The 21,757-nt window shown below is 48.0% G+C and overlaps 1 protein-coding gene across 4 annotated transcripts in view; it reads left to right on the top strand.

The window, feature by feature from the left end:
- The window catches only part of LOC149336124 (uncharacterized), a 237,135-nt gene that overhangs the window by 145,875 nt on the left and 69,503 nt on the right, over positions 1–21,757 (top strand). The gene's annotated exons all lie outside the window — the stretch shown is intronic.

Genomic DNA, 21,757 nt, shown 5'->3' with positions numbered 1-21,757 from the left:
AATACCTCGATGGTGCATACAATGTCATATAAACAGGGCATCAAGAAAACCTTTCCTTAAGTGCAGGTTTAGGCACGAAATAGCGAGCTATGTACTGCTGGCTCAGAAACGGTGCGTGCCTCCCATAGCAAGCGTTAGAGCTGTTGTTACTGAACGCCACTATCTTATATCAGGAACAAATAAGTGCTAAATAACATATTGCTCAAGAAGTGGTTAAACAAAACATCCAGGAATTGTAAGAGAAACTGAGGTTCTTTGAAAGATTCTCTGAAGTTCTTTGAAACTGAGAAATCTAAGTGGGTGGACGAGATTAAGAAGTTTGCGGGGATAGGGTGGCCGCAGCTGGCACAGGAAAGGGTTAACTGGAGAGACATGGGAGAGGCCTTTGTGCACCAGCGGGCGTAGTCAGGCTGATCATCTAGATGGTGAGGATGTTATGAAAAAGGCTGTCATCAGATTTTCTCAAAACATGATGATGTTAATACCAATGTGGCGAAGAAACCAAAGTGTGGTTTGGTTTACTTGAAGTCAGTGTTGAGGTATCAATGAAATAAACTAAAGCTTTCAATTTAATGCTGTGTATAAGCATTTTCTTCTTATACCGCAAAGAAAGATAATGCATAATACTCACCTGACAACACTGTAGGATCACAGAAACGTGGGACAGAAATCAGATGGCGGATTTCGAATGCCGATTGCAGTGCTGACTAGGAGCGCCTGCGTCCCAAAGGCCGAGTACAACGTAGGTCGGCTGAATTCTGAAAATCATCGCTCTTCTTACTTCGTTGCCCATATGACAGTATTCCAAATGCTTTATGATGATGCAAAACGATCAGCTGTTTGTTAACTACCGTACAGAGGAGCCCAAAGTAATCCCTGCACCAGCGCGTGGTCATGTGGCACCTCGAGCAATTGCACGGTAAAGGCAGTTTGGAATCACAGACCACCCCTGAGATCGAGGGATGCATGTTTCGGGGTGCTTACTAAGCAAACGGCGCGTGTACATAGTTTATATTCAGATCACAACTGCCATATACGTTAATTATCAAGATCTTAATTTTTTAGGGAGTCCATAGCTAGATGCTTGGCTGTGGAGACAGAGCCGTACTTGTAATCTTCACGCGTTACCAGAACAGACAAAGCATGGTTACCAAATCTAGTAACCGAGTCTACGGGGCACTGGAGTGCACAGTCCCCAAAACGTGGTTAGAAAGAACGCTTACGATAGGAGGTGCGAAGGTGTGATCGTGTTTGCAGGCGAAAGCTCGGTTCTTCTTCTTCTTCTATTCCTCTTTCTCGAACCGCGAGACACAAGTGGCGTGGGTGAATACTTGTATCAACCCAGTCAAATTCAGCTGTGTGTTGCCAGATTCTTAACATCCGCATTGCGCCTTCTACAGCGAAGTAGATAACTTATACCACATGGTACAGGCATGCGAGAACATTCCATATATTGCGAGAATCAATAACCGAAAAACTCGGGGCTTGGAGGCGGCGCTCTGCAGCTCACACCCCCAAGACCAGCTTTAGCTGGTGAACCGGACAACATTGCCCTCCTTTTAACAAGAAAGGAACACCTCCGGCGCTCCAGCTGTGGCAGAGTGGTTGAGCGACCGCCTCGCATGCGGGACGTGCGAGGTCGGATAACCAGTGCCGCCGGGTACCCACCGGTGATACAATGGGTACAAGCTTCCCCTGGCCAGATGCTCGGATTCTTAAGTGTGAAATGCTTGGGAAATGGGTCTTCGGCCCTACCTAGAGCAAAAGAAAATACCTGTGCCATGGCACTCTTTGGGCACAGATGCCCTTGCGCCATAAAAATTCGCCATCATCTTCATCACCTCCAGCGCCGCACACGAGCTCTAATCCCTCCGTGTGCGGTAACCCTCCCCCGCGGTCTTACCCGTGCACAGGAGGTTGTGCTTCTTAAGATCCGGGGGTTGCCCTCACACCTGCCATCACTCGAAAGTAGCCTCAGTGTCGAGATTTCTTTCTCGGCCCGAGTGTCCGATATTTTAACGCGAGGACATTGACGCCGACATTCACGGCTTACTGTACGGCTGCCCTGCTCTCAAGCTTACAAGGATCCGATACCTGAAGGTAGCGGGTCTATCACCGCGCAACCCTGCTTCATATATTATCTGGACTCAAGGATCATACCTCCGCTCACTAGTGGACTTCAAAAAATCAGCTAACCTATTCCCATTACTTTAATCATTACTGCACCCTTAAACACACTTTCGCCCATTGATTGCCTGAGACAATAAATCGCGTAAAATAAACGTGCAAGAGCGGGGACAAAAAGCCAATGGGCTGTTGGAGTCAAGGCCAATCCAGCTAACATCGGTTTATTCTGTTCATTAGATGCTTTACACACTCGTGCAGTCGCAAAGCCGACCGCCATTGCGTCGTCCAACAACTTTAAAAGACAAAGTCGATGAGGTATTCCTAAGCTCCAAGATGATATAACTGAACCGTAGACTGAACAAAAGTAATTAGTGGTCAAACCTGCTCTCATTGAGGTTTTCAATATTAATGATATTATTATTAAACATTTATGTTCCCGATATTCTCCTTTTATTTATGTCGTTTCACTTAAGATTTTCCGCAAATTTTAAAAACAGACATTTTGAGTTATAGCGCTTTTCTCCCCATAGCATCGCCAGCGGTGTTACGTATCACGATACAGCTAAGACTAGGAAACTTGTAGGCTGGTGTTGGCTGGTGAATAGTTGACGTTATTTTAAAATGCGGTTACCCCCGGTGTCGTGGCCCAACAAATCAAGCAGTTTTTGTCACGGACTATCTGAGATCACTATCACACATGAGAGCAGGTAGGTTTCACTTTCAGATTCACATCGGTGGTCTCCAACCATCGACCCACAAATTCCAAGCCAGTTTCCCGGCAGAGTTGTTGAAATGTGTTGCTGTGCTCGTGATGGAAGTTCTTCCTAGCGCTATGTGTCTAGTCAGGCAATCTTTCCTGTCGCGGTTTCTGTGTGCGATTGATCGCAGTAGTTCGGTAGAGTCAGAAGACAAATAGATGAACAAAAACCAGAAGCGGTAGGCTTAAGAAAAGGAAATAATAAATTGCTAACAAGAGGCGCACGCACGCTCAGAATAGCGGATAATCGGTTTATTGGCCAGTGAGAAAAAAAGTGTAGATGACTAGGAGTCGCTGAAAGGAAGGGCAATGCTGGAACTTTCTGCCTCTTCCTCGTAAAAAAACATTGTCTCTCGTTGTCATTTATGGCAGAGAAGACAAAGAAGAAGCTGCTGCAGCTGTGCACTTAAGAAACACAGCCTTAAGAATCTTCAAACTTACCGACCTCACCTGCTCAGGACAAGGAGATGATTCAGACCTTTACCCTCCCCCCTTCCTGCCCTCAGCCTTAATCACCAAAAGAGAGCTCCCGGCAAATCTGCCGGAGCCATGCAGGCCTTGATCGCCTTACTGCCTACTTGGTCACATGATCAGCATAGGGAACGTTCCCAAGATCACCATCTCCTTCAAAAACTTGGATTATATTTTCATCCCATTGTTCCAGAACGAAGACGACAAGCGACAGAAACAGTACACTTTCCCTTTTCCTTGTTGCGCTGGAACAATATCATGATGGAACGAACTCCTCCAATAATGCGGACTGTTGAAAAAAGCTTTTCGTTTTATTTCTGGGATCCCGATAGAGTTGTGCCTCCAAACCACGATGTCGTCGCTGGCAACGAGTACCTCGGAGAAAGCGCGCTAGATTGGACGTTTACCGTTGCCAAACACATTACTGCGTATTACTTCTCCTCATTCCTATTTGCATGGTTCGTTAGTCTCCTCTCTGAAACTGCTTGACTTGTCTTGGGCGACATGTTTTTATACTCAGGTGCTAGATATGGCGGAGGCTTTCAGTATGTGAGCCTGCTTGCTGCCGCCATTTCTCCAGCCCTGCACGGAAGAAAGCCAGGCGTTCTACAGGCAGCACCGTATTGATTTCGCCTAGGCAGCCTCAATTTGCTGAGATTGCCTGTCAGGAAGAAGAAAATTAAAAACTTTTCCTCGGTAAAAAAACACGGGTGCTCTTGCAATTCAACATTACCGACTTTTCTCTTTACTAAGCCAGCACGCTCTACTCAGCTGACACAGTGTAGCTGCTTTAGCATTGAGCTGAAGTTTAAGGGTGGAGCAGGTAACGAATACGCTGGAGGCTTGCGCCATTTCGGTAAACCTACATCCTACATTGTGAAGAAATCGGGTTATGTGCGTCTTCTCGAGGAGGCCGTGTACCTCCATGCAATGGATTTTGTGCTGCGGTAAGGATCGCACGCGTTGAAGCGATTTGAACTGGCAAGAAGAGCTGCCTCCTTCGTGCAATAGAAGCAGACTCGGGATAATAGGTTTTTCTTGCTCTATTCACCTTGTGTTACCGATATGCGCGCAATTCACGTGGCCGTTCATCTCGCTGCAGAGAAACGGAGGGATCAATATCGCACGTGAGGAGGTCGCAGTTAAACATTGCGCGTTCTACAGTTACTGAATGCAGACATGGTTTCCAGCGTGGTTTTACTTATCTTGGAGTACAGAGAATGAAAAAGAAAGAAAATCTTCATTGTTTCTTTTTGAAGGAGACGCAGTCATCTTCTTTCTAGTGGCCCGTCGTCTTCTCCTCCATAAGAGCGGCATTCAGTCCAGGGTTCCTGAGGCTTTAGCTGCCGAGGTTGCCCGGTTTCCCAGCTGTAGCTAGCAGTCCGCATCAGAGCTGGACAGCTAGGCCTCCCAATGGACAGAGGTGGAATTGGGGATCGTGGTAGTACCGGATTGTGCCGACAAGGCCAGGTGGTATGGCATGATGAGAGGAATTCGTAGCAGAAAGGACATAAAGAGGTGTTATATGAGCAACCAGCTAAGCCGAGCCATACGGTTACAAAGGAAAGCTATATAGCATTCAGAGACGCTACGCAGCTGAATAAAAATTCGTCCTGTTCCGGGGTTAGAACCCCGAAACACGGCCTCCCCAGGACAGTCGGTCTGCCAACTCAACCAACCAAGAAGGCTTGCAGATTGCAAGGCTAGGCGGAATTGATCAGCAACTGAAAGCGGGAATGGTGTAAATACAATGTGTTTTAGTGGAATATTCCATCGTGCAGTAAACTTGTAATCAGGGAGAAATTACTCATTAGCATATACGAAAGCGCAGCAATACAGTTACAAAGGAAAACTATACAGGTTTCAGAAGAGTCTTGCATTTGAAGGAAAATTCGCCCTGGTACTGCGTACCGGGACCTATCTGTCAAAATGTAGTGATTGGAGAAAGAGTACTATATTTGGAAGCATTATGCCTCACACATTTAGGTTCTGATCACTATGGGGCGAGTGCATTGAAGTCGGTGGAAAGGGCAATTGTTCCGACATGAAATGTTTAAATCCGCGAAGAAATTTTTCGCTACGAAATTTGCATTTGAAACACGCATAGACTGTATGAACGCATAAACTCTGAAAAGATATTGCACTGCCTCGACGCTTTCACTTTTTTTTGTAAGTTCGCGTTGAGGACCACACCTCCCAGCGAAACAAAGGAAAACATACATTGACGACAAAAAGTGACGGACACTTGATTTGTTGATGGACGTGAAGCAATGAAACGTCACAGGGCCTAAGAAAAGAGCAGAGGGGAGAGATGAAACTGACGGAACACATCGCTGAACGAACAGCTGGCATTTATTTGGCGCGCTACGGATATAAAAAAAATCGGAGGACGCTTGAGCTCGGCCTTAAAGAGTAGAAGGTGACAGCATGTAGAAGGGGGGGGGGGGGGTAAATGAACGCATTTTTTTCATTTTTCCAATTGTTTGAATTAATGAATTGATCAAACATACACTCTAAATTTGCTTACTTACCATCATTATGCATAGGCTTTTCTTCCTGAGAATTTTAACACCTTTCAACCCCTTTTTCCAGTTTTTTCTTTTCTTATTTGTTTAATTAGTCAATTAATCACAAAGATTTCATTAACCCTTCATTGCCCATCACACATCAATCACAAATGTACGTCGGCAGTGCCGCACTGAAAAGTTTGGTTTGGTTTTGGTTTTGTGGGGTTTAACGTCCCAAAGCGACTAAGGCTATGAGAGACGCCGTAGTGAAGGGCTCCGGAAATTTCGACCACCTGGGGTTCTTTAACGTGCACTGACATCGCACAGCACACGCAGCACTGAAAAGTATACAAGTAAAAAATATTTGGGGAAAAGACTTCAGTGCCGCCTTTGCGCGCGTCTTAATTCAGCGAGCTATTTATACAATGCGGGATTAAATTTTGTAGAAAGCTATTTCGATAAAGATATGTCGAAATTTTTCGCCAGATCACGTTCTATAAATATATGACGGTTGGCTCAAAGATCTATGTTCCATGCGTTAAACTGAAACCGCTCGTGACAGGCCTAGAGATTGAATGAAATCGGTCGTACGGGCCTTGCGACATAAATTGATTGTGTTTCGTAAGGGGATTGCTTAAAATGAGTGAACAAATAGAGATAGCCGTACAGGGTTAATCGAATGAAAATTAAGAGGCATTTGTCATACAATTAGGCAGGTAATGGTGGTTGTGAGTGACTGTTGATACTTGGCTTTAGGTCACCTTGAACACCAGGGTGCATTTCCGTCCTTCTTTCCTACATTTAAAATATTCAGTGTCTGCACCATTCAGGCCAGTGATGACTAGGACGACATATAGGTTCTTTACTGGTTGGTGCAAGCTATAGTTTTCGGGCACGAATATGATCCCAGTGAAGTTTGCACCTGAGAACTCACCCTATGCAGTTATTGCAGTATGACTGCGAGCGAGCTCTCATAAAGCTTTCCACAAAGAGCGCTTTGGGTGTCATTCACCTGCAGCCTGGAATGCTGAGTGGGCATGCCCTCAAAACTGAACCTGATTCAAGAGCGAGCGAAGTTTCTGAGTGCGTTTTCGGCGTTTCAAAAGTGCGCGTATTTATAGCTTCGCTTGTATAAAAAAACGGGAAAGGCAGTAGAGAGAGAGACGAATGCTGCGCGAGAACCAAGCGAACCGTACCCGCGGTTGTTTAGGGTGAAGCCCCATGCACCCGTTGTCAGCGCGGAGCCTCAAATTGGGCGCCTTCATTCTGAGCTCTCGTTTGTCGGTCTACTCCGTTCTTTCTCCCTCTTTTTTTTTCCTCCGCATTGCCCTGGATCTAAAAGCCGCCGCGGCTTCCGCGCAGAGGCCGATCCAATTCCGGCTCGGTTCCCGCGGGGTCGTTGTCGCCGCATTCAACGAGCCGGAATAAGGGCGACGTACTCCGCTCAATGGAGCCGAGGACGACCAGGGTTCAGTGTGTCTTGCGAGGGACTGTTCTGTCGATGTCCACGCGTTGAGAGGGAGGCTGCGTTTTTCTCTGAACCCGGCAGTGGGTATATAAACTGGAGTCGTACGGGGATAAGCTGGAGACATGTGAACTTGCAAATAATAAACAAAAGAGAACGACCAAAACTATTTGTTTGTTGTTGCAGAGGAGCTTGGAGAGCGAAGACGACGTAGGGAAAGGTTTTTCCGCCAGATGCTTAGCACTTTTTTTTCTTAGATTGGCTCGTGCGGTGTGCTGGCTGGAAGAAATGGTGCGTCTATTTTCTGTCGTGTTTTCAAGAGATAAAGATAGGCAGTAATGACAGGAGGGGCTCATCCCCTAGAAAAAACTTTTAACTGCAGCTATTCGATCGGACAGGAAGAGAAGCTGGGCAACTAGGACAATTGAAAAGCAGTTCGGGATGACGAGATATTATGGACGCTTGGATCGGCATGCTGAATCTTGGGACTGATTACGGTCACAACGAGAGCTATAAGGTTGTGAGACCGGTAACGTTAGCATCGCTTAAAATTCCCGTTTATTCGCCCACTATATATGCTAAATAAAAAAAGCTAAGAAAAGAATGAACAAATAGTTTCGGTTTGGTTTATGGGGTTTAACGTCCCAAAGCGACTAAGGCTATGAGGGACGCCGTAGTGGAAGGCTCCGGAAATTTCGACCACCTGGGGTTCTTTAACGTGCACTGACAATAGTTTCAGCTCTGCCATCCCTTTCATGAATCTTTGTTTAAATCTATAGCTTTCTTTTACGCGTAATTCTATTATGATATCATTAGTTACGTACAAACCCAGTAAAGTTTATAGGATCCCTTTATTTGTTTCGTATGTGTGCCTTCTTTTCAGGTTGCTCTGATTGGTTATGTCTGGTCCTTTTATTGTACTTCCTACATCCAGTCACTAATCCTCCTCAAATAACATTGTCGCTTCACGTTATTCTTCGTGTAACCGCTCCACTTAACGCTTTTTTCGGGTGAGTCCTTGTGCCAAAATAAATATCCTTATTTTTTCATGCTTTCATTTGATACGCGAAACAAGCTGAGCGAAAAATATATTCACTAAGCAATGTTCACCAGAGCACGAGGCTGACCTCTATTACATTGGATTCATTCCTCCCAAAAATGGCTTTCTTTTCTTTCGCAAGTGCAAGTAATTTCAGAAACGCACAAATATTAGCTAATACTGCATGGTAAAGGCAACGAGCCTGGTGTAGCTGGTAGCATGGGACCCTACGACGCATACATATTGAAGAAATATCTAACTGCCTTCTCTAGCTCTCAGATATAGGGGCTGCCACGAATATTCGTGGAGCATGATATCCTCAAAAAATTCTTGTGCACGAGGTTGTACGCAGCGAATTGCAATGCAGGGACCAGAACTAATGATCTGGACTCTCCAGAATAAAAATGACACTTGCGGCTGTTTTAATTTTTTGCGAAAAGCAAGCTTGTAGCTGAAATTTCAAACGCGGTCGAAAACTAAGCTTTTCCGCTGACCGCGGATATCCCTTGCGTGGGACAAGCAAACCCATGTGCTATCTCTGCTACACCGGGTCACGCCTGAAGACGCAGTAACGTCACAGAAGCCTCCAGGACGCATGAACTAGCATCAAAACCGATACCTTCATTATCAGCTCCCAGCTTGAGACCGTAATTGTGTGGATGAAAGTTACGATCATGTATTCTAATGAAAGGTTTTTAGATACGATGATCCTTGCTAGAGATATGCCTCGTGATCGCTTTTCGCGCGTCTTAGAGAGACTTCTTCACAATAGTACTTACCACGAGGCATCGGGCAACCCATCGATGCATTCAGCACAGATGTTCGCACTGCCCGATCGCCCCCCCCCCCCCCCGTCCACTCACACACACACGCACACGTGAGCCACCATTGCGGAAGTCAGTACACGGGTTCAGCGAGAGCTCGGGGAACTCGGCTCACGCTAGGCTTGCAGAACAGATTGCTATGATCAGCTACCGTGCTGGAGCAACGACTGACCATGATTTTCTTTGTTTGGCGTCAGCGGAAGGGATGTCACCACGCTAGCCACGATGGTGGTGGTACGACGATAACATGTCTGAAATTCCGGGTGTAACGGATTGAGGTCTTCACTGTGTTGCATGATTATTTGCATCCGCAATGTATGGATTTTTGTGAAAGGCTTGGTTTAAGGCTCGAACAAAGTTGACACCGCAAGCAAATGATGTGACGTGCACCATACTTACATACAAACTGGCCATCAAAGCAGCCCTCAGGGTAGCGTTGGTGCTACTCCAGTTTTTTCTCCAGTTTTTCTCCAGGCTCCAGTTTTTTCTGCAGTCTACGAGCGATTGGGTTGGATATTGGTTTCAGACACTAAAAACTGCTCTCGTAGGCGTCCTGGAGTAGCAGTTGAAGCCGAAGCGTGTGTATCAATGTGGCAGCTCGTGCATACCATTCTATATTCTTCTTCACGAAGACGTGAACTCTTCGTGTCTTGTGTGCTCATAAGCGTTTCTGAGCACTTGTATTAGCGTGAGTAATAAGGGAGCTTTGCCGTTTTTATGCGTTCATTCCAGCGCAATGTTAACACGCTGTCGGACTGGATTGAAAACAAATGCAGCAATCGCTGACATATTCCGAGACATTTCTCAGCGACATTCCGGGATCAAATCTTCACACATGTGGGCAAGAGGTTGTTTCTGAGAGGTGCGTTATTTAATCGCAGCCGTGATGCAGCGGGTCCGCAACCATTGTAGTAGCAGCCGTACTTCAAGACTGAAATTTGTTAGGCGTGGAGGAAATGCGCCAGTTCTCACCGAGGCATGGTTGTTCGGTAAAGCGTTGGGCAGGGCAGTCGGCCAGGATACAGTCTTGCCGGCAGATGTTGGACAAAGTGACTATGCGTTAGGCTTAGTAGCATCGCCGTTGTCGGCGCCCATTGCTAACATCGAAAGCGCTGCCTCAGAAGGCCAGAGGGTCCGGACTTGCGGAGCCGCAGTGAGTCCAGGACTACGGTGGCGGGGTTCGAAGGGTTGGCGTCCGTGTTGGCTGGTCCGCGGTCCTCGCGCAGACGTAATTTAAAGTCGCCTAGCTTCCTGTCCAGCTTGTAGCTGAACAGTGTCAGAACCTGATCCCCTGAAGACGTGGTGCTCCTTGGCCTGATCTCACTCCACCTGCCTAGTGCCGCTACGGGAAAACGCGGCAACTGTTGTTGTTGTTGTTGCCTTAGTGACTTTGCACACACCTACGACGTGGGATAGGCCAGGGTTCACTGCGCTCTTGCCTTAGTAACTCTGCACACAACTACGATGAGGGATAGGCCAGGGCGTTCAGTGCGCTCGTTCTTTCCTCTTCTTCTGACGGGCCGTGTCCATCTCGAGGGCACATTCTACGTTTTGTGGCTCGTAAACAGGGCCGCTGTAGCAGCTCCGAACGATCGAATCCTGAAATAGGTGCTCCAACCACGGGCTTCACACTCCGTTTGTAGAATAAACATTTTCAAGAACAACAAAAACAGCAACAAATTAGTCAGTATTTCCGAAGGAGACAAAGGCAACAGTAGAAGACACAGAAAGGTCAAACACCATTCGCTAAGTTAGTGCTGCTCCTTTATCACGACTGTGTGTTTTGGATGCGAAGAACTAGCATGTATGGACATACATTTTTATGAAGAAAAATCTATCGCAGCCAAGAACTTCGTGCGCAGAAATTAACGTAAACTAATGATGATAAATTTATATCTGAATGTACGTCGTCGGAAAGCTACACCACACCAAGGCGTCTCCTAGAAATTATGAAAGACAGCGCTAGGTTTTACAAGGCGAAGTTTCTTAAAAGCGGTACTAAAATAAACGTTACACTCAACCTAAAGAAAGTAAGGGAACAACCAACAAGCCACTTGTATATGTCCTTTTGGAAACGAACTCTCTGTGCAGCTGTGAAATCTAGAAGGGGAGGAAAAATTGATTGCATGCGTGTCATTCGTTTCCGTAGCTTCTGGTGGATAAGGAAACAAAAAAAAGGTCTAAAATAGTAAAAATGTATTAGTCACGTCGTTTGCTGCATTGTATTTGTAAGATTTATTTCGTGAACGTATCCACGAGGAATCGGAGATTGCCACCATCCAATCAGGGATATGTCTTGCTGTGCCATTCTTCTCTCTTGCGCTCTAATCTGGCTTCTCTGGGTCTGATACGCCGCGACACTAAATGCGTGCAGCAGAGGTATTTACTGTGATGTACACTCGCAGTCAAAAGTAAATGGACGGCGACTTCGTCAAAAAAATTTAATTTCTTTAAATCTAAAGCGTCCATGCTTGATGGTGCACAGCGAAATTCGCAAAATCACAATTACGCTGCACATATGTATTCAAGGATGTATGAATTGGGGGGCCAATGATTAAATTGTAAATTTTTTCGTGAATATTGCCTTCCATTTACTTTTGACGGCACCTGTACATGTGTCAAGTAAGTTGCCTGCTTATCGTCCCATGTTCTGCTGTAGGCAGCGTGTCGAAGACCACTGCAAAAAAAAAAATTGCCTATTTCAAAACTACTCATTGGGTCGCATAATGCTTCTCTTTGATTATCTTCTTTTTGCTAATTCTACTTATTCTGCTTACCATGTGAAAAGTAAAAGTTCTTTCCGGCATGCCCTACAGGGTTTTAATAGCGCGTGGTGTCAAGGCGTCTTCGATATCGCCTTTTGCCCCTTATTATAAACATAATAAACGAACAAAAACAAAGCAGTTTCTCTGGGGCACCTGACCGCAGTGAAGCGATGAACTGCTAACAAGAGGCTGACGCACACTAAGAATATGAAGAACTTCTGCTGCAATCTCGGGCTCATAAGAGAACAAAACGTATGGAGGGCCAAGGCTGCCAGAATTATAGAAAATGTATATGAATTGCCGGCTCCATATTATAAAAGGATTTTTTAAACATTTATTTTGAATATAGACACAACAAGATAAAAGACTGAATGCAGCGCGCCACGGCTAGAGAATCAACCGATGGCACTTGTTATGGATGACATGTAGAGAGTCAGGGAGCGTTCAGCCTCTGATTTGGGGAAACTGTAGATGAGGGATACAAATGGAAAGAAATATCTCTAGCCTTAACTTCCACCGAGAAGTAGCGGAAGGGGTGGTGCCAAGCGTGCCCTTTTACAACGCCGCGCCTCCATAGACATTCACGCTCCAAAGCCTGCACAGCCACGCGAGCCTGTTTGATCATGCGAGCACCATGCAGGGAACGTTTACTGAAGCGTCCACGCCCTAACACACCTGGATAAGATTTTATCTGGCCAGCATTAATGGGGTAGCATCCACTTACATCAGAACCTGACCCTGTCTGCCGTGACGAGCACGTCGGAGAATTCCCGCTATTCTTTTTACAGTTTGCAAAGCATATTATTCGTTAAATTCTCCCGACTACTGCTTGCAGACTTGTTTACTGACGTCTTTCAAGCCTCTTTATACGTCTCAGGAAACACCTTTGTTTTCTAAGCCGCAAGATTTTCAAACGCTTTCAGCATATTGTCTCACTCTGCTTTCCGCTGTGTTCACCCAGCAGTGCACGAAATTAGCCGCACCCTCTACAGGCAAGTACCGTATCGATTTCTCCAAGGCAGCCTCGTTTCCATGAGATTGCCTGTCACGGAGGAACAGGTTAAAACCCATTCCCCAGGCAAAAAGCACGGGCCTTCTTGCAATTCAACATTATCGTCTGTTTTCTGTTCGCTGCTAAGCCCCGGACGCTGTACTCAACAGCGTGCTTTCTCTTGGCTCACTTGACGCAGTCAGTCTGAAGTTTAACGACAGATCAGGTAATGAACGCGCTTGAAATCAGCCCTAGTGCACTAAAATAAAATTCGAAATATGGTCGCGCCTTTAGGGGATAGTATTTCTCCTGCGGTAAAGATCATGCAGGCAGAAGCGCTTAGAAAAGACGAGGAGGTCTGCCTTGTTACTGCAATAGGAGCAGACATATGGCGTAGCTTTTTCTTTCTCTATTACCGAGAAACCCCGTTACTTAGCCTGTTACCGATATGCAGCCATTTCACGTCGGCATTGATCTGACTGGAGCGAAAAGGCGATATGAAAATGGCCCTGGAGACAGGCCGACTAAGAGGTAGTACGCTCTCCAGTCATGGAATGGAGATGTGGCTTGGAGATCAGTCTCTTACTTTTGAGTATAGAAAAATAATGGTGCCTGAGGCTATTTGCGCTCTTTGTGAGGGCCCCTGTTGCGGGTTTTCTGCCATTGAGAGACGCACATTTTGTGCTGCTTGATGCGTATCTATCTTTGTGGGGTCATTTTATATTCTGTCGTGCTTGAAGAAATATATTAGAAAGAAAGGCTCAAAGGCTACCACACAGGTTGCGTTCTGAACGTGGGGTTCCATTGGTAAAAGCCGCCGTCTAGTCGGATTATCGTCCTTTGCGGGGTTGTTTAATGAGAAGACAAGAGTTTCTCCTGTCCTCGCCTCATCATGTGTAGTTACTTCTCTTTGCTTTGTGTGCGACGATATACCAACACGCTTAAACTATTTTACAGTTCGCTAGGGGAGCAATAAACGCTATTAAATTTTTCCAGAAATCTGCTTCTAATGCCTTTTGGTTGTGTTATATGTAAACTGTAGGCAGTGTTCACAGAGCTCGAGCCTCTTCATGCGCCTTAAACACGCAAGCAAAACGATTATAGCAGCTGAGTCTCTTAATCTAGGCCCAGTAGATGAAATAAGGTCTGCGAATTACTACATTGCAAGAATTTTCATATAAGCACGTAGCCGAAGTTCGCTCGGCAACGTACGACGCACGTTCTCAAGATTCGCATTTTGGCTGCTTTTCTGCCGCCGGCACACGAACACGTCAGCGTTTTACGATGTAGCACCATACATGTCAGTCGTAATCATTCCGCGTCGACACAAACTTGGTCGAGGAAGTGATGTGTTCTCCAGTCGGAGTCTGAGGCAAAACTGTTTATTCAGAGAAAGCGTACAAGCGGGGCAGACAGTCGGGATAGAGAGAGAGAGTGCAGAGTTCAGTGTCCGCGTGTAGCTTCGTACATGCATATGGTACGTGCCAGGACCGAAGAGCCGCGGAGACGCGGGGATGAGGTGTTGAGCGAAATACGATGCTCAGGCCAGACAGAAGGTACTATACAGGAAGCGGCTCTTGGAGCGGCAGTAGTGTGATACACAATTGGAGCGGCAGCACCACGATACACAACACTCCTCCCCCCTTAGACGTAGTAGTCTCGGAGGTGAGAAGGAAACTTCCTCTCTCGGGCGGAGCGTCGAGGAACGGTGCCGGTCGCCGGAGGAATTCTGTCGGAGGTATCCGCGTTCTCTGAGTTGGAGCGGCTGTGCCCGGGTTCAGGTGAGTCGGCGTCTGGCTCGGCCGAAGTGCTAGCGGGTTGTTCGTCCTGGTTTTCTGACTCTGAATGCGGCTCAGGCATTTCGAGTTCAGGTGCACGGTGAGGAAGATCGGGTAGGTTATAATCCCTCTTTCTAAGGTGGTCGACGTGCCTACGCCAGGACGTACCGTCCAGGAGTTCGACTTCATAGGACACAGGTCCTTTGCAGGAGCGGATGATCGCGGGAAGCCACCGAGACCCATGTGGCGAAAAATTCCTAGCGAAAACTGAGTCACCAGGCTCAAACTTGCGGGTTCGTGTAGTGCGGAGCTTCCGCGACAACTGGTCGCGTTGCGAGTTGCCTTCCTGGGAATCAGGGTGCAAGTAGTCTAGGGCGGACTTTAGCTGACGTGAGAACAGTAGCTCCGCCGGGCTTCTTCCTGTAGTCGTGCAGGGCAGCAAGTGCTGCTGGAACAGGAAACGACTGAGCTGAAGTTCGATGTCGCCCCCTTTCAGTCGTTTAAGAGCTTTCTTCGTTTCCTGAACGAAGCGTTCGGCCTGTCCGTTAGAAGACGGATGGTAGGGTGCGACTAAAGCTTGACGAATGTTGTTCCTGGCGAGGAACTGCCGGAATTCAGCTGATGCGAATGCAGAACCGTTGTCAGATACGACGACGTCGGGAAGTCCGTGTGTGGCGAACAGCCGTCTGAGTTCTCGGACAACAAGTGCAGCTGAAGTTGTCCTCACCACAACGACCTCTAGCCATTTTGAGAACGAGTCCACGACGATAAGAAATGTCTTGCCTTGGACTGGTCCAGCGAAGTCCACGTGCAGCCTAGACCACGGTCTCGTAGTCTGCTCCCAGGGATGGACTGCAACGCGGGGTGGAGCATTCCTGGATTCTTGGCAGGTCTCACACGCATGGACGGTGTTCTCCACATCGCTGTCGAGTTTCGGCCACCAGACGTAACCTCGCGCGAGTCCCTTCATGCGAACGATTCCCGGGTGTGATGAGTGAAGTAGCTCAAGCACTCCCATGCGTAGTTGCGGTGGAATCACGACTCGGGAGCCCCACAGAATGCAATCACGATAAGCGGAGAGTTCGTCGCGGCGCACGAAGTAAGGTTGGAACTGGTCCTCTACCTTTGCTGGCCATCCGGTACGAATCCACTTGAGTACTCGCGACAACACACGGTCGTTCCTTGTCAGCTGAGAAATCTTGGATGCATCTGCAAAGGCTTCTGGGGGGTTTTCGAGCAGCAGGACATCTGTCATGATGGGACTTTCGGCATTTGTGGAGGGCAGCGGCAGGCGGCTGAGTGAATCAGCATTGCCCATTTGACGTCCTGGTCGGTAGATCAGCTCATAGTCGTACTGTGCGAGGAGTAAATTCCATCGAAGCATCCTCGGTGAAAGTACGCTAGGTATTGGACGACTGTGATGCAGCAGACCCAGCAACGGCTTGTGGTCAGTATAGACCTTGAAGTGTCTGCCATACAGATATTGGTGGAACTTCTTGACACCGGAAACGACAGCCAGAGCTTCTCGGTCTGTCTGAGAGTAGTTCCTTTCGGTCGAGCTCAAAGTACGGGAACCGAATGCAATTGGAGATTCTTGTCCGGTAGAGTCTTCGTGACTAAGGACAAATCCTATGCCGTAGGCAGACGCATCGCAGGCAAGCGTGAGCGGCTTGTGCACGTCGTAGTGGACTAAGACATCGGATGTCTGTATAAGTTCCTTGGCGTGCTTGAAAGCGTCGGCTTCTTCTTTGCGCCATCTCCACGTCTGATCCTTTGCAAGCAGACGGTATAGAGGCTCGAGGGCGTGAGCTGCACCGTGCAAGAATCTGTTGTAGAAGTTGAGCAGTCCGAGAAAAGACTGAAGTTGCTGCTTGTTCTGTGGACTGGGAGCTTCTTTAAGGGCTTCGACCTTTTCGTCGGTCGGATGGATACCGGCAGCGTCAATGCGGTATCCAAGGAAGGTTACTTCCGGCATGCCGAAGTTGCATTTCTCTCGGCTCAGACGAATGTTGTCGTCACTTATGCGTTTCAGCACATCTCGCAGGTGTTTGTTGTGCTCGTAGGCATCTTGACCTCCCACTATAATATCGTCCAGGTACACGTGGACCCCAGGTAGTCCCGAGAGGAGCTCTTCCATGTAGCGCTGAAATATGGCTACGGCAGACGACACTCCGAACGGCAGGCGAGTAACTTTGAACAGTCCCCGGTGCGTATTGACTGTTAGCAGATCGGCTGTGTCACTGTCCACGGCAAGCTGCTGGTAGGCTTGATTGAGGTCTAGTTGTGAGAATACAGTGCACCCCGCAAGGTTTGAAAAAAGCTGATCGATGGTTGGAAGAGGATATGTTTCCATCTTGATTGCTTGGTTAACGGTGCTTTTGTAATCACCACACAGCCTGATCTTGCCGTTCTTCTTAACGACGCAGACTACCGGTGTCGCCCATCGGGAGGATCGCACGGGCTGGTAGACTCCTTCCTGTACAAGAACGTCGATGGCTTCGTCTACCTTGGGCAGTAGAGCCACCGGAACTTGACGTGCTTTCCTGAAGATGGGAGCGATTTCAGCCTTGAGCTCAATACGAACGGATGGTCCCTTGCTCTTCCCTAGTCCTTCAGCGAAGACTTCTGGGTATTCAGAGACGGCGTTCAGCAAGGTTAGCGGAACTTCGATTTGAGATGCGTGGTTTATTCCGCAGAGCGATATTCCCAACGCAGAAAACCAGTCTCTCCCCAACAGGCTGGTGCCATTTCCTCGGACAACGAGAAGTTGAAGTCGAGTGCTCTTCGTTCTGTATGAAACGGCAACTTCCAATGATCCCAGAATCTCCAAGCTTTCCCTTGTGTAGGAGCGCAGCTGTAGAGAGGATGGCCTTAGGTCTTGCCTTGAGAGCCGAAGTTTCTCCATGGTCCTCTCGCTGATGATGGTGCAGGCGGCCCCGGAGTCAACCTCCATGGTCAGAGGCCTACTGTTTATCAGGACGTCCGCGCAGACTGCCGGAGAAGTGATGGTGTTGGCACCACTCGTAGACTTGCGGTCTTGAATTTCCCGATGAAAGCTGACTGAAGCCGTAGAGTTTACGTCTTGAGCTGGATCAGCTGATTGCAAAATTTGATGGTTGCGTCCACGAGAGTACTTGTTTTTGCGAGAAAACTCCTTTCGGTGTTGACCAGGCTTGGAAGTTTTTTCTTTTGCTGCCTTCTTCCTGCAGGCCTTCTCCAGGTGCCCTTTGTTGCCGCAGTAGCGACAGATGGCGGAATGATAGGAGCAAGTACGAGCGTCATGCTCACCGGTGCAACGCCAACATTGATGACTCGGAGGATGGTTGGCGGGCTTGACGTCCGGGCGCTTGGGGTTCCGTTGCAATTGATGCGTTTCTGAGGGGACCCTTGAGCGGCGAACCTCTTCTGTCTTGGCTGCTGCTTCTTCCGCAGCACGTGCCAGTAGGATGGCCTTCGACAACTTGAGGTCCGGTTCAGCCAGGAGACGTCTTTGGATAGGCTCTTCACGCAGGCCACAGACTAGGCGGTCGCAAAGAAGTCGATCCAGCCAATCCCCGAACTCGCAGTGGCGAGCTAACAGTCGAAGAGCGGCGAGATATTCCGGCACCGATTCACCAGGTTGCTGGTCTCGCTTGTTGAAGCGGAATCGTTCCATGGTGACGGACGGTTTCCCGATGAAGTGGGTGTCGAGCAACGAAACGATTTCTGAGAAGGGAACCTCCGAAGGTGCCTTGGGTGCGCAGAGCGAGCGCAGCAGAGTATACGCGTCGACGCCGCATACGCTGCAGAGGAAAGCCCGTTTCTTCTCATCGGACTGGATATCGTGGGCTTGAAAGTAGAACTCGAGGCGTTCTAAGTAGACTGGCCAGGAGGAAGGCTCGGCGGGCGAGAATTCTCCGATCGTGGCCGAAGGCAGAAGCGCTGCCATGTCGACGGATGTGCAGGGCTGGAGCGGATCCAGGAGCTTTGCCGGAGGCGGTCAGTATTGACTGCAATTTGCGCGCTGGGGATCCCGGCGATCCCATCCTCGTCGCCAGTGATGTGTTCTCCAGTCGGAGTCTGAGGCAAAACTGTTTATTCAGAGAAAGCGTACAAGCGGGGCAGACAGTCGGGATAGAGAGAGAGAGTGCAGAGTTCAGTGTCCGCGTGTAGCTTCGTACATGCATATGGTACGTGCCAGGACCGAAGAGCCGCGGAGACGCGGGGATGAGGTGTTGAGCGAAATACGATGCTCAGGCCAGACAGAAGGTACTATACAGGAAGCGGCTCTTGGAGCGGCAGTAGTGTGATACACAATTGGAGCGGCAGCACCACGATACACAACAGGAAGACGTCGCATTAGGCTGCTTCCGCCATTAACTTGACACATCGCTTCCTAGCTGGTTCTCAACAGCGTATGGACCGCGCAGCCTTCATACTGACAGTGCTCCTAGTTGGTAGTACGCGGTTTACATGTGGGACCATGATTATACGAGGCGTCTCCCGTATCCGGTGCGAAAGCAAACGCAACAACCAATAAACGCATGAACGAAGAGACACGCACAGAAGGAAGAAAAGTGTGCATGCGTCTTGAGAAACCAGCCCCTTACTAATGCAGAAAGGCATAGCGATTTTCAAGTATGCTGCATTGATGATACCTTTACCTTGAGAACGATGTGAAGCAGTAAAATGTCAGTGATGGTGTAATGGGAGGAATATAAATACAAGCGAATCCTGCAGAAAAATAATTTCAGTGCTATTTGTTTTGTTTGTCAAGCAAGCTCAAGAGTCCCAAAAATCAATGAAGCCGCCGAAAAACGACGTATACTGCCGTTCGAGTTCAATACTACTTTTTTCCGTGCAACGAAATTGTATGTTAGTATGGCAGGCGTAACGGCTTTTCTTTCGTATTATGATGTTTGCCTCGTCGCCCAGCCTGCGGAAGAACGCTTGGATGATCACGGTAGAAAAGGCCAAACACAGATTTGGAATAGTCTGATTTGATGCTGCACTCCTTACCTCTCCCTCGACGCGGAATTAGATATGCCGTTATTCGTGCTCTACCGACGTATGCAGGCACGAAGTTGTAATAAGTAAACCCTTACGAAGGGAGACGTATTTTCAGCTGTTCGTGATCGAAGTGCACAGTGTCGCTTCAGTAGCTTTCGTGCGTAGTGTGACCGGCACCCCCGTATTATTTTCCGGTTGCCTCGCTTCTTCCAGTCGCTATCCAAATGCAGAAGTGCATTTGACCGCTATACCTTCGCCGATCTTTGTCCGCAACTTTTGTCCGTCCGGTGTCCGTCCGGTGTTCGTCCGTCTAAAGCCGCACTTCTAGAATATGCATAAATGCACAAGGGGCTGTGTAAACAAGGCTCGCAAATTATTCTTTCATGTTTCTTTTAAGTGTTAGTTTACGATGTCATCGATTTCAGTTTTAACTACGCAGTGTACTTAATTCTCGCCTATAATAACGATGTTATGAGCACAAATATTCAGGGTATTCGAAAGGAAATTATATCAGGCAGTGGCAGTCTGGGGGAGCTTCGAGCGTATGCGCACAGGCGGCGCACAGTACGCGGCCCTGTTTTTGTCGCCCAGTGGCTCTGGCGCCCTTAGACCCAACAAACAAGAATCGGTTTGAAGGCGTCAGATGGCGCTGCGTGCGGTGAGGTGGGTGCACGCCTGCTGCGTCGGGACCAATCAGCAATATTATATCAGTCCTATCACCAATATTCTCCGCAACACCCGCACTCCGGTCCGCACGTCCTTTAAAGGAGACGCCAAACGTAGTCTATGTCTCGCTTTCTTTTTTTTTCCAAACACAGCGCATCCCAGGACTGAGAACCCTGGAAAGCGTTATTTATTAATCAATATGAAGCGGGCCTAATTTTCCATTATGCATTATTTTCAATTCCGGTTTCCAGGAACGCGTATGTCAGCACCTCGTCGCTACTAGATGTTTGGTTTTGTTTCTGGGGTTTAACGGCCCAAAGTGACCCAGGCTGTGAGGGACGTCGTAGTGGATGGCTCCGGATAATTTCTACCACCTAGAGTTTTTTAACACGCACTGACATCGCAGAGCACACGGATCTCTAGCCATTTCGCCTCCATCAAAATGCGACCGCCGCAGCCGGAATCGAACCCTCGTCCTTCGGACCAGCGCACCTGCTCGAGCGCACCTGCTCCCAGATTCCATCGCATACACCTGCGGCACAATATTGCCACGTATCATTGTAGTGTTTGTTCGTTCACGCTCAAGGCTGCAGGAAAGGGTTGTTATCACTTTTGTTCGTGACGCGAGAAGCGACCAGACTAGTCTCGATTGATCGCTGCCATGAAAGGCTGCATCTAGGTTTTTCTAGATTACTGTAGATGATCTTGTCCTGTTATCTCGAAGTTTCCTTGCCGGCTTTAAATTGAACGATGCCGCGAGCAGCGGACATTCGTACATCGACGATTGACGAGCACGCTTGTTGCTTACGCCGCCACCGAGTGATTCAGTTCTTTTCCGGGCGCAAGTCAGCCCAAATAAAGAGCTTCGTTTGCAAGTATTTCTGGTGTCTTCCTGACTGCTGGACTGCCGTCACTACAACGTGACAATATTGCCAGAAGCCGAATGTTTTGCCCACCGTACCGCTCACATAGGCGCAAGCCGGTGAGGTGCTCTTGCACTCAAAAGACTATACAAAGTAATATTTGCAAGAAAAGAAAACATAACTGCCCCCTTGGCACGCAGCATAATTCTCAGTGAGAGAATGGTACAACGCAAAAGAAAATTTCTAGAAGTGCTACATGGATGAAATATGTGAACATTGTTCACAAAACTCGCATTAAATAATTTTTTTGCACTTGGCGTAAACTTGTGAACCTTGCTTCATGTGTTAACCTTATGGCACTCGCGACCGCTTAAGAGAGTGAATGAAGTGCGTCCTGCGGGCTTTAAAGGGAACATCAAATACGTTGCATAAAGAATGTCTTTGAAAACGGTTACAGAGCAGGGTTTCAAGTGCGTGGCATTCGAAGGTTTATGGTAAAGGCCTTTCTCGTATAG

Source organism: Amblyomma mixtum, chromosome 7 (assembly GCF_055824585.1).
Source record: "Amblyomma mixtum isolate Tamu chromosome 7, ASM5582458v1, whole genome shotgun sequence".
NCBI lineage: Eukaryota > Metazoa > Arthropoda > Arachnida > Ixodida > Ixodidae > Amblyomma > Amblyomma mixtum.
Note: the sequence above shows the minus strand (reverse complement) of the source record. Positions and strands in the feature narration are given on the sequence as shown.